This window comes from Chelonia mydas, chromosome 3, assembly GCF_015237465.2.
Source record: "Chelonia mydas isolate rCheMyd1 chromosome 3, rCheMyd1.pri.v2, whole genome shotgun sequence".
Taxonomy (NCBI): domain Eukaryota; kingdom Metazoa; phylum Chordata; order Testudines; family Cheloniidae; genus Chelonia; species Chelonia mydas.
In genome coordinates, this window is record NC_057851.1 from 178889965 (window position 1) to 178902650 (window position 12686).

A 12686-nucleotide genomic window follows, 5' to 3' on the forward strand; every position below is an offset into this window, starting at 1 on the left:
ATGGTACCCTGCCAAACTGCTACTGGAAAAAAGTACCAAACAGAAGATTAACACCTCCTCCTGACCACCACAAAAAAACAAAGAAAAAACAAACAAAAATGGGGGTGTGGTTATGACATTTTGGGGAGTCAGAAAAATTAAAATAATACATGTAACATCTGCAAAAAGAACATTAAAATTATATTAATTATTACAATTAGAAAAAGTCACAAGTTACTCCTGTCCTTAGGTTGGAGTGCAGTGCAACAGTAACTTGTTAATAGTGGACATCTGTGTCTTCACGTAGCATCATATAAATGTGTCAGCAGACTGCCAAGCATACAGGAGCAACATGCAAACAATGGAGATACAAGGGCTTCATCTTTGACAGAAAGGAGCTCAGAAATCAAAAATTTCTTACAAATGCCCAGGCCCCTGCTTCATTTGCATGCTACCCAACATCACAATCTACAGGTTTTACATCTTGTCATTTGCCTCAAATTTGTTGAACCAATGGCCTGTTACAAAGCCATTTAATATGCATGCACATGGATTTTTCTATATTTTTAGACACATCTGCTCTTTCTGTATTTCTCTGCACAAAAGGGGAAATATACCCTATATTTTGTTATATTTCTTTTTAGTTTGACGAAAATGGTGGTTCAACAGAAAAAATCAAAATATCCAATTTCTGGTATCGCCATTATGCAGTATTTCTCATACCGCTCTATTATAAGAACTATTTCATGTTAGAATTAATACAGCCATGCAAAATCACCACGAAATGGTACCAGACCAAATAAATGCTACTTAGCCATAATTATGGTGTAAAAATAAAAAAAATTACTAGCCTTTCAAAAAAAAAATTCCCTGGCCCCAAGTGAACAGGCAAATAGAATTTTGCATGGCTGGATTAACAATGTTAGAAATAGTATAACTTCAGCTACTTAAATGGACATTGATAAGTACATTTTTATCTATCAAAACATTCATTTTGTACAAAAGGCCAGGCTGTTTCTGACCTCACAAGAGTGCAAGTTGGGAGAAAATGTAAGCATCCCGTTGCACTCATGTACAACAGCCAGCCATAATACTGTGGAGGACTGCAAGCACTGGTGGTATCCTTTCCAAAGGAGGAGTACCTGATTGAAAGTGGGTTATCACATTGCTTCCCCTCCACCTTTTGCACTCAGCACGGGGGGGTGGGGGGGGCGTGTACAGTGTACCACTTTGAAATGTGGTGGAGCTCCTGCTGCAGCATGCACACCCCAAGAGACCTAGGAGGATGTATGTTTGATTCAGCTAGATTTCCTCCAGACAGTCCTGCTGTAACATGGCTCCATCAATTTAGCACTAAAATATTACAGTAAAAACAAAAGCTATATATTCTACAACTTTCATTACTGATTAAATCTGGTATAGTCTCATATGCTTTAACTCAGTGTTTCTCAACGACCAGTCCGTGGACCCTGAGATTTCCCTGACAGTTTAGGAAGGCAGCAAGCTGGTCCCTGCTATCAAAAAAGGTTGAGAAACACTGCAAAATGATCAACATACAGAGAATATTCACAGTTCTAATGTACAATGGTATCTAGATTAGAGAGAAGCTGCTCATCCTTAATATAAGTCAACTGTTCATACCTTTGGGTGGGGAAGGGTAGGGAGACATAAAGGGAACACACACCAGTCAATATATGTGTTTCTTATATAGGAGACAAGTACACTTAATATATGTTAACCTTTAGCTTGCTGATTGCGTAGATATACCGGTAGGTACTCAAACATAAATTAAGCTTTTCTGACCTTCGTTCAGCTCAATAAACACAGCTGCTTTCAATAATCAGGAGGGAATGAGCTGAAAGCAATGTGAAAATGGACACTGATTGGCTACAGTAAGTTGAGTGATCATTAAAGCCTTCATAAAGAAGATATGTTGTCTATCTAGATCTGTGAAAAGTTACACTTTTATTTCACTGTCTGCCAAAAGAATGCATGCACCAGTATGAAGCTTATTTCTTGCTTTTGTGACAAATAAAGTATAAATAACTAGTTTTAGCATTAGTGACAATGAAATGAGGAACACGCTGTGACAATAAGCACTCTCTGTATTCACATCCTACATACTACTGTAATAATCTTTGAACAAAATATGCCTTGTGAAGTGTCTTTTGAAAACTAATAACTCAATGATCATTAATATTCTTGTGTGATGTATGTATGGGGTGGGTATTAAGAGAGATGAATATATGCTGAAGTTATGACTGAAGTGTGAGTAAACCAGGTATGCCAGGGAGAGCTGGTAAACAGGACTACACTAGACAAAGGAATATGTTTTCTCCACCTGGGAGTTATTTCCAAAGTACTTTGAAAGACAAAGAGAATGTCTTTACATTAGAAAGACAAGGTGGGAGATATTAATCTTTTATTGGACCAACTTCTGTGGCTGAGAGATATATAACATATGTTGGTCCAATAAAAGATATTACCTTATCCACCTTGAGTGTCTCATATCCTGAGACTGACAGGGCTACAACACCACTGCATACAAAGTATTTACATATCATGTAAACAGATCCATCTAGCTAATGAGGGATGGAAGCAAATCTCACACTAACAAGTGGGGCAGAAGACAGCAGAGTGGCTGGTAGAGAGAAGCTTGATCTGGGTTTTACTTTTCAAAGAATACATGGCAAGGTTTAGAGGTCTACAAAGATAGAGTGGCTGAACCTCTAGTGATAAGCAATTGAATCAAACTGATGGTATACAATATTACTGTACTGTATTAGAAAAGTGTGACACTCAGACTTAGGCTTGGCAGCTGCAAGTGGCTCTTTAATGTGTCTTCTTGTGGGTCTTTGCAGCACCTTTTTAAACACAGTATGATTTAATTATTACCCAATCTAAGTTTATTAACCAATCAGGATGCTTTTACTATGTTATTAACCAACTGTAGAATACTTGGTCAGTCGTTTTGCTGTGAATTGATACACACACACAGAGTAAATGAAACAATGAATTTATACTACTGTGGCTCTTTTGGGTAATGTTGATTGCTAATTTGGCTCCTAAACCACTGAGGTCTGAGTATCACTGGTACAGAGTGAGTTCTTTTCTGAAAGCCTATGGCACACTGGTGATTGATATCACCATGAATTGTATGCATTACCACTATATAAGGAATTATGGATACTCATTGATATTGGGCTGTACAGTCTCTCCAGACAGGAGGGAATGCCACATTTATTAATTAAGCATTGTGGAATCAGAAACAATGGAAACCCCATTTACATAGAAATTGTATAGGGGGATGAGAAGCCCACAGGAAGAGAAAGACACCATGAGATCATTTTTCAGAGTAACAGCCATGTTAGTCTGTATTCGCAAAAAGAAAAGGAGGACTTGTGGCACCTTAGAGACTAACCAATTTATTTGAGCATGAGCTTTCGTGAGCCACAGCTCACTTCATCGGATGCATACTGTGGAAATTGCAGAAGACATTATATACACAGACATCATGAAACAATACCTCCTCCCACCCCACTTTCCTGCTGGTAATAGCTTATCTAAAGTGATCATCTGGAAATGGCCCAACTTGATGATCACTTTAGATAAGCTATTACCAGCAGGAAAGTGGGGTGGGAGGAGGTATTGTTTCATGGTGTCTGTGTATATAATGTCTTCTGCAATTTCCACAGTATGCATCCGATGAAGTGAGCTGTGGCTCACGAAAGCTCATGCTCAAATAAATTGGTTAGTCTCTAAGGTGCCACAAGTCCTCCTTTTCTTTTTTCATGAGATCATTCTGCCTCTTGAAAACAATTAATTGAATTTTGGAAGATATAAGCAAGGAGAAAGCCATCTTGGGCATCCATCACTAGACAAATACAAGAGGCCAGAGCTCTTCCAAGCTAAGAAAAATATGTCCTTCAACCAAGGAGGATTGAAGTCTCTGGAACTGAAGATAGGTGAGAAATCTGCTTAGGCAAAGATCTTTCACCTAAGATGACATGGGAAGCAAGCACCTTGTACTTTTGTGGAAGGTCCCGACTGGGGGAAAGATGGCCATGGCTGGGAAAAAGAATGACTAGGTAGAGAAACTAGCTTGAACAAAGACTGTATCTTGCTAGATTAGGTTTAAGACTTTTAGATGCATGTTTTCACTTTTATTTGCTTGTAGCCCTTTCTAACTTTATTGCTTGTACTTAGCATCACTTAATCTATGTCCTATTGTTAATAAATCTGTTTTATTTTACTATAAACCAACTCAATGCTGTGTTTAAAAGGAAGGGTGCATTTACTCAAGCTAAGTTAATAAGCCGTGATGTAGTTTTGTCTCTTTACAGGAGTATTGAACATTATTATTTCTCTGAGCTGTCCAGGAAAGGGCTGAATATTTCAGGGCACACAGTTTTTGGGAAATTTGGAATGGGGAGTGTGTTGGGGTCATCTTGCTGGTTGTAACCCAGGCTGGTTGAAGACAGAGTGTGACTGGTGTGTTGCTGGCAGGCTGCTGGCATCAGACTGCTGGACTCAGGGCTGCTGCTATATACAGATATTCATAGTGGCAGGCTGCTTGTGAGCGGCCCAGGTTGGGAGCTACAGCAACAAAGAGCTGTGAGGCACCCAGGGTTACAGGGCAGGTGGTGACAAAATCCTTTACTGGTCTGGACTGCCACCTGAATCCCATGACACACACTCCTTCTTTTTTCTTACTGAGTTAATCTTATTGTGGTTGTTTCTAACTGCATTTTGTTTTTTCATCCAAACTGACAAGAAATTACCTTTGATCATGTGTTTTATAAAACCTGTGTTCATACTACAAAAAGTATACAGTCACAAGTAAATAACTGCAGTTAAGACAATAGTTATCTTAACTTCATGGTGATTCTTGGTCTCTAAGAAACAGATCCACAAAAAGGGTTGGCTTGTGGCCCTCAGCTAACCTACAAAATGTGAGATTTAGCTGTAGATACTGATAGCACTTAGCTCACTAAAGCAGATATCAAATCTGTCCTTTGATAGAATCTGCTCTTCTTCTTGTTGGAATCACATGATTGTTGCTATGTGTGGCATATGGCTGAAACATTGCCTGAAAAATCCTTGTGACTGGTATGTGGAAGTGGAAGTGCTTTTCTTGGCAGATGAAGCAGTGGCCAAAAGGTTTTAAACATGTCCTGGCATCTTTAATGAAGTGCATCTGTTTTGATGCTGAACAATTCGGGGTCCTCAGAGATCACATCTTCTATTGCCTTTTGTACCCCCCCCCCCCACAAGTAAGGGAGAGGATTTTAGCAACAAAGACAAGAACAACATTACAGCGGTTGCCACTGTTCTCAAATTCAATTGGAAGAACTACATTTCCAGGCTGTTACATTAAAAAATTGTCAAAAAGACAATGAACTATATCTATTTTACACAAATTATGACAACACAGTCACCAAGCTAGTCCAGTGCTTGGGTGAGGAACTCACGGATGAAGAACACCTTGAAGTTGATGCTGAACCTGAGAAAAACAGAAGTCATGCTGTTTAGAAGAGGCAAATACTTTTGAGAAGTTTGTGACAGCCATGACACATTATTTTCTACCTGAGGAAGTAAGCTCATCATTTGTAAAGTTAGGAGTGAAAGGAGGGGAAGGTCTAGACACTGAATCCCCAAGTCCTGATGTCTCTGCACTTCAAGAGCTTCCCCTACGTTCCTGTCTCAGTTCCCCTGGCAAGGCTGCCTTGGTTCACAGTGGAGCCAAAGAAGCAGAACCACAGGAAACCTTTTAGGCACAGATGACCAAGGCTAGCAGGCAACCAGGAACAGACCTGAAGAGGATATTTTTTAAGCTGAGAGCAGCTAGAGGGTTTTCTGTCTATTTGCCTGGAGACAGCAATATTACTTTTTTACAAAGAGGTTTTTCTTTTTTGAGCTTGAGTTTTCTCTACCTAAAGGCAGGGTAGTTAACCTCCTGCAGGGAAATTCACAGATTGCTTTTTTTCTTTCCTCTCCTAACTCTCAGGTATAGCAGCTGGAAAATGAAAGCACAAGAAAGCAGGAAAATGACTACCAGTGAAGCAGCTAATAAACTAGAGCTGGCCAGATTCGAACCTGAAGAGAAAAAAAAGAGCATGATAGACAGATGATCTTAAGGCGCTTGGAGGTGGAGGCAGAAAAAGCCAGGGTGGAGGCAGAGGAAACTGCCCCTAAGAGAGCTATGGAGGAGAAAGAAAAAGAGAGGAAGCATGCACTGGAGATGGAGAAGGCAAGGGCTCAGCAGAATATACCAGCCAACCCTAGCAATCCTTCTCCAGGTACCGCTTCCCATCCCAGAAAGTTCCCCACCTACAAGGCAGGCGATGATACCGAGGACTTCTTAGAAAACTTCGAAAGGGCCTGCCTTGGATACAGCATCTCTACAGACCAGTACATGGCAGAGCTGAGGCCACAGCGCAGTGGAGCCTTAGCACAGATTGCGGTTGAAATGCCAAAGGAACACATGAACAGTTATGAACTTTTTAAAACCCAGACGAGAGTCAGAATGGGGCTAACATCCGAGCATTCTCATTGGCGGTTCAGAGCCCTAAGGTGGAAACCAGATGTGTCATTTACTCGACATGCCTACCACATTGTGAAAAATTGGGATGCCTGGATATCAGGAGCAAGTGTTAAATCTCCAGAAGAGTTGCCCTTCCTAATGCAAATGGAGCAGTTCTTAGAGGGTGTCCCTGAGGAAATAGAAAGGCACATCCTAGATGGGAAGCCCAAAACTGTAATCGAGGCGAGGGAGATTGGAGCCAAATGGGTGGAGGTGGCAGAAAAGAAAAAAAACTAGTAGCAGTTGGAGCGAATATCAGAAGGGGCAACCCGAAACAAAACCCTATCACTGGGGGTAACCCAAGGCCCCACCTACATCCCAAGGAAAACCCCAGACACCTTATCGTCCCACCACACCATTCTCCAGCAACCCATCTCGCCCCAATGCCCAGTCAACTGGATGATGTTTTAAATGTAATGAGCTGGAGCATGTGAAGGCCAACTGCCCCAAGAACCCCCGGCAGATTACACTTCATTGCACCGGGGTCACACCAAAGGTCTTCAGGCCCAGATGCCTCCCAGATACCCTTAGAGCGAAGGGAAACTGTGTGTGGGCAGGAAGAAGGTTACAGCGTGGAGGGACACTGGAGCGCAGGTGTCAGCTATCCATCAATCCTTAGTGGACCCCAACTTAATCAACCCAGAGGCCCAAGTGACGATTCAACCCTTCAAGTCCAACTCTTTCGATTTGCCTACAGCCAAGTTGCCTGTCCAGTACAAGGGCTGGTCAGGAATGTGGACTTTTGCGGTCTATGATGATTATCCCATTCCCATGCTGCTAGGGGAAGACTTGGCCAACCAGGTAAAGCTGGCCAAGAGGGTGGGAATGGTCACCCGCAGCCAGACTAAGCAAGCTTCCACACCTATCCCTGTTCCTGAGCCTTCCACCAGGGCCCCGTCTGTGTTACCAGAGACCCAGATGGAGGTGGGGGAACCGGATCCCCTGCCAATAACTGCAACGGCCATAGTGGATCCAGAGACCCAGCCAAAGCCAGTCCCCGAACTGAAACTGGCGAAGCAACCAGCAACAGAACCATTGCCAGCGCTGAGTCCAATGCTTGCAACCCCATCTACAGCTTGAACACCAGAGGGCACCATCGAGCCTGCACTGGCAGCAGCAGCAGCAAATGACCCTACACAAGAGGCTCAGCCAGATCCTGAAATACCCCATAGTGCACCAGCGGAGAGCGGTTCACCATCAATGGAAACAGCCCCATCACCTGCATCGTTTCCAGAGGGACCAAGGCGAGGTCCACAATCCATTGAGGAACTGATGTCTCCAGCATCAAGGGAACAGTTCCAGGCCGAGCAGGAAGCAGATGAAAGCCTCCAGAGAGCTTGGACAGAGGCATGGAGCAACCCACCACCTCTCAACTCTTCTAATCGATCCCGATTTGTTGTAGAAAGATGACTTTTATACAAAGAAACTCTTTCTGGTGGACAACAGGAAAACTGGCATCCTCAGAGACAGCTGGTAGTTCCAACTAAATACCGGGAAAAGCTCTTGAGCTTAGCCCACAATTATCCTAGTGGCCATGCTGGGGTGAACAGGACCAAAGACCATTTGGGGAAGTCATTCCACTGGGAAGGAATGGGCAAGGATGTTTCTACTTATGTCCGGTCTTGTGAGGTATGCCAAAGAGTGGGAAAACCCCAAGACCAGGTCAAAGCCCCTCTCCAGCCACTCCCCATCATTGAGGTTCCATTTCAGCAAGTAGCTGTGGATATTCTGGGTCCTTTTCTGAAAAAGACACCCAGAGGAAAGCAGTACATATTGACTTTAATGGATTTTGCTACCCGATGACCGGAAGCAGTAGCTCTAAGCAACACCAGGGCTAAAAGTGCGTGCCAGGCACTAACAGACATTTTTGCCAGGGTAGGTTGGCTCTCCCACACCCTCACAGATGCAGGAACTCATTTCCTGGCAGGAACTATGGAAAGCCTTTGGGAAGCTCATGGGGTAAAGAACTTGGTTGCCACCCCTTACCACCATCAAATAAATGGCATGGTGGAGAAATTTAATGGAACTTTGGGGGCCATAATATGTAAATTCGTAAATGAGCACTCCAATGATTGGGACCTAGTGTTGCAGCAGTTGCTCTTTGCCTACAGAGCTGTACCCCATCCCAGTTTAGTGTTTTCCCCATTTGAACTTGTATATGGCCGCGAGGTTAAGGGGCCATTACAGTTGGTGAAGCAGCAATGGGAGGGGTTTACACCTTCTCCAGGAACTAACATTCTGGACTTTGTAACCGACCTACAAAACACCCTCCGAACCTCTTTAGCTCTTGCTAAAGAAAACCTAAAAGATGCTCAAAAAGAGCAAAAAGCCTGGTATGTTAAACATGCCAGAGAGCGTTCCTTCAAAGTTGGGGACCAGGTCATGGTCTTAAAGGTGCTCCAGGCCCATAAAATGAAAGCGTCGTGGGAAGGGCCACTCACGGTCCAGGAGCGCCTGGGAGCTATTAATTATCTCATAGGATTCCCCACCTCCAACCGAAAGCCTAAGGTGTACCATATTAATTCTCTAAAGCCCTTTCATTCCAGAGAATTAAAGGTTTGTCAGTTTACAGCCCAGGGAGGAGATGACGCTGAGTGGCCTGAAGATGCCTACTAAGAAGGGAAAAGTGATGGTGGTGTGGAAGAGGTGAACCTCTCAAACTCCATTGGACGTATGCAGCGACAGCAGATCAAGGAGCTGTGCACTAGCTACGCGCTGACGTTCTCAGCCACCCCAGGACTGACTGAACGGGCATACCACTCCATTGACACAGGTAATGCTCTCCCAATTAGAGCCCAACCTTACCAAGTGTCTCCTCAAGCTAAAACTGCTATAGAACAGGAGATCCAGGATATGCTACAGATGGGTGTAATATGCCCCTCTGGCAATGCATGGGCATCTCCAGCGGTTCTAGTTCCCAAAACAGATGGGGAGATACGTTTTTGCATGGACTACCATAAGCTAAATGCTGTAACTTGCCCAGACAACTATCCAATGCCATGCACAGATGAACTATTGGAGAAACTGGGAGGGGCCCAGTTCATCTCTACCTTGGACTTAACCAAGGGGTACTGGCAGGTACCGCTAGATGAATCCGCCAAGAAAAGGTCAGCCTTCACCACACACGTCGGACTGTATGAATTTAATATGCTCCCTTTCGGGCTGCGGAATGCACCCACCACCTTCCAAAAACGTGTAGATGGTCTCCTAACAGGATTGGGAGAATATGCAGTCGCCTACCTTGACGATGTGGCCATATTTTTGAATTCCTGGGCAGAACACCTGGAACACCTACAAAAAGTCTTTGAGCGCATAAGGGAGGCAGGACTAACTGTTAAGGCTAAAAAGTGTCAAACAGGCCTAAACAGAGTGACTTACTTGGACACCAGGTGAGTCAAGGAACTATCAACCCCCTACAGGCCAAAGTGGATGCTATCCAAAAGTGGCCTGTCCCTCAGTCAAAGAAACAGGTTCAATCCTTCTTAGGCTTGGCCGAATATTACAGGCGATTTGTACTGCAATACAGTCAAATCGCCGCCCCACTAACAGACCTAACCAAAAAGAAACAGCCAAATGCAGTTCAGTGGATTGAAAAGTGTCAGAAGGCCTTTAACCAGCTTAAAGCGACACTCATGTCTGACCCTGTGCTAAGGTCCCCAGACTTTGACAAACCGTTCCTAGTAACCACAGATGCGTCCGAGCGTGGTGTGGGAGCAGTCTTAATGGAGGAAGGACCGAATCAAGAGTTCCATCCTGTCACGTTTCTCAGCAAGCAGCTGTCTGAGAGGGAAAGCCACTGGTCAATCAGTGAAAAGGAATGTTACGCCATTGTCTATGCTCTGGAAAAGCTACGCCCATACGTTTGGGGATGGCATTTCCACCTGCAAACTGACCATGCTTGCGCTACAGTGGCTTCATACCGCCAATGGAAATAACAAAAAACTTATTCAGTGGAGTTTAGCTCTCCAAGATTTTGATTTCGACACACAACACATTTCAGGAGCTTCTAACAAAGTGGCTGATGCACTCCCCCGTGAAAGTTTCCCAGAATCAACTGGTCCAAATCGTCCTTAAGATGTGGGAATATTGTTAGTCTTTATACAGTCAGTAGTATATTTAGAGATGCATGTGTCTTATTAACTCTGTTTTATTCTCGAGCTCCAGGAAGAAATCACATCCAGTGTTTCACCCTATCTGTGATTTGGGGGGCGTGTCATAAATATAAAGGGAAGGGTAACCACCTTTCTGTATACAGTGCTATAAAATCCCTCCTGGCCAGAGGCAACATCCTGTTACCTGTAAAGGGTTAAGAAGCTCAGCTAACCTGGCTGGCACCTGACCCAAAGGACCAGTAAGGGAACAAGATACTTTCAAATCTTGGGCGGGGGGTGTGGGGGGAGGCTTTTGTTTGTGAACTTTGTTTACGTATTTGTTCTCTCTTGGGACTGAGAGAGGCCAGACAGAAATCCATCTTTTCCAACCCATCCTAATCCAAGTCTCCAATATTGCAACCAGTGTAGGTATGCCAGGCAAGGCAGATTAGTTTATCTTTTGTTTTATGTGAATTTTCCCTGTGTTAAGAGGGAGGTTTATTCCTGTTTTCTGTAACTTTAAGGTTTTGCCCAGAGGGGGATCCTCTGTGTTTTTAATCTGAATACCCTGTAAAGTATTTTCCATCCTGATTTTACAGAGGTGATTCGTTTACCTTTTCTTTAATTAAAATACTTCTTTTAAGAACTTGATTGATTTTTCATTGTTCTTAAGATCCAAGGGTTTGAGTCTGTGTTCACCTGTACAAATTGGTGAGGATTATTATCAAGCCTTCCCCAGGAAAGGGAGTGTAGGGGTTGGGGGGATATTTTGGGGAAAGATGTCTCCAAGTGGTCTCTTTCCCTGTTCTTTGTTTAAAACGCTTGGTGGTGGCAGCATACTGTTTAAGGCCAAGGCAAAGTTTGTACCTTGGGGAAGTTTTTAACCTAAGCTGGTAAGAATAAGCTTGGGGGGGGTCTTTTATGCGGGTCCCCACATCTGTACCCTAGAGTTCAGAGTGGGGAAGGAACCCTGACACCATGTCTTTAGCTTATACAATCATAACAATTAAATACAACGGTTGTTAATAACTTAGCTTAATTACAACATTTTTTTCAAATAAAGCCTATACACAAGATTTCAATTAATTTTAACGACTGTATATAGAGGAAATTTTGAAGAATCTGTGTTATTCCATTATTAAGATAATTTTAGACAAAGAAAAGATTGACACCAATGCTACATTTCTTAAAGGACCCATTTAAAATTAATTTTAACTCATAAAACAATTAACAGATTTACTTGTAAATTCTAAAAAAAAATAGTACCTATATTTAAAGAGTAAGTGCCGAAAGTTTGTGGAAGATATACTCTATTTTTCATATATAACAAAATGGATGAATCGGTGCTGTAAGCACAAAACAGAACACAACCTTAGCTATGAAACTATGACCAGTGCCTCCATAATAAAGAACAGGAGAGTTCTTTGTCTCTAGATTCAGAGCTTCAGCAAGTCTCACGAGGAGAGGTGGAGAGACTGACATTAAAGCCTAAGATTAATCCAGAAATGAGGAAAATGGTGATTCTCCCTCTTCAGAAGGGTTATCTACCTGAAGCCTCTTCATCTTCACAATCTTCTGAAGCCAACAAGGGCCTAGAAAAAGATAGCAGTTGAGAGGACAGATATTCATTTTGGAGATGGAAATCTGACAGGAGATAGTCTCTTTTAGCTCTTTTTCATGGAAAAGATTTATGAATCTTTTCGACCCCAGAAAGTTAGTTGAGCCAACATCAGTCAATAAAGCCAGGATCCCCACTTTATAGGGATAAACGTGGATTTGATGATCTCAAGTTGTAGTTCTTAGTAGGTTTACAGAATAAAACAATCTGAGAGGAGTGGAAAGCCCTGGACAGCGAGGGATCCTAGGTGAACCTGAGGCTCTATACATTATGACATTGAGGTTAACCCTCAGCCATGGAACCTACTGCTCCAGGTTACTGTACTGATGAAACATGAAAAGGGATTACGTTGCAAAAGAGAATTCCTTGCCCAGAGCTACAAAAGAGAAAGATGACAAAGCTTGACTTGCCCACA

At 43.0% G+C, this 12686-nt stretch overlaps 1 protein-coding gene across 10 annotated transcripts in view; it reads right to left on the reverse strand.

The window, feature by feature from the left end:
• Positions 1 to 12686, reverse strand: part of CCDC88A (coiled-coil domain containing 88A) — a 357211-nt gene that overhangs the window by 20270 nt on the left and 324255 nt on the right. The window lies entirely within an intron of this gene.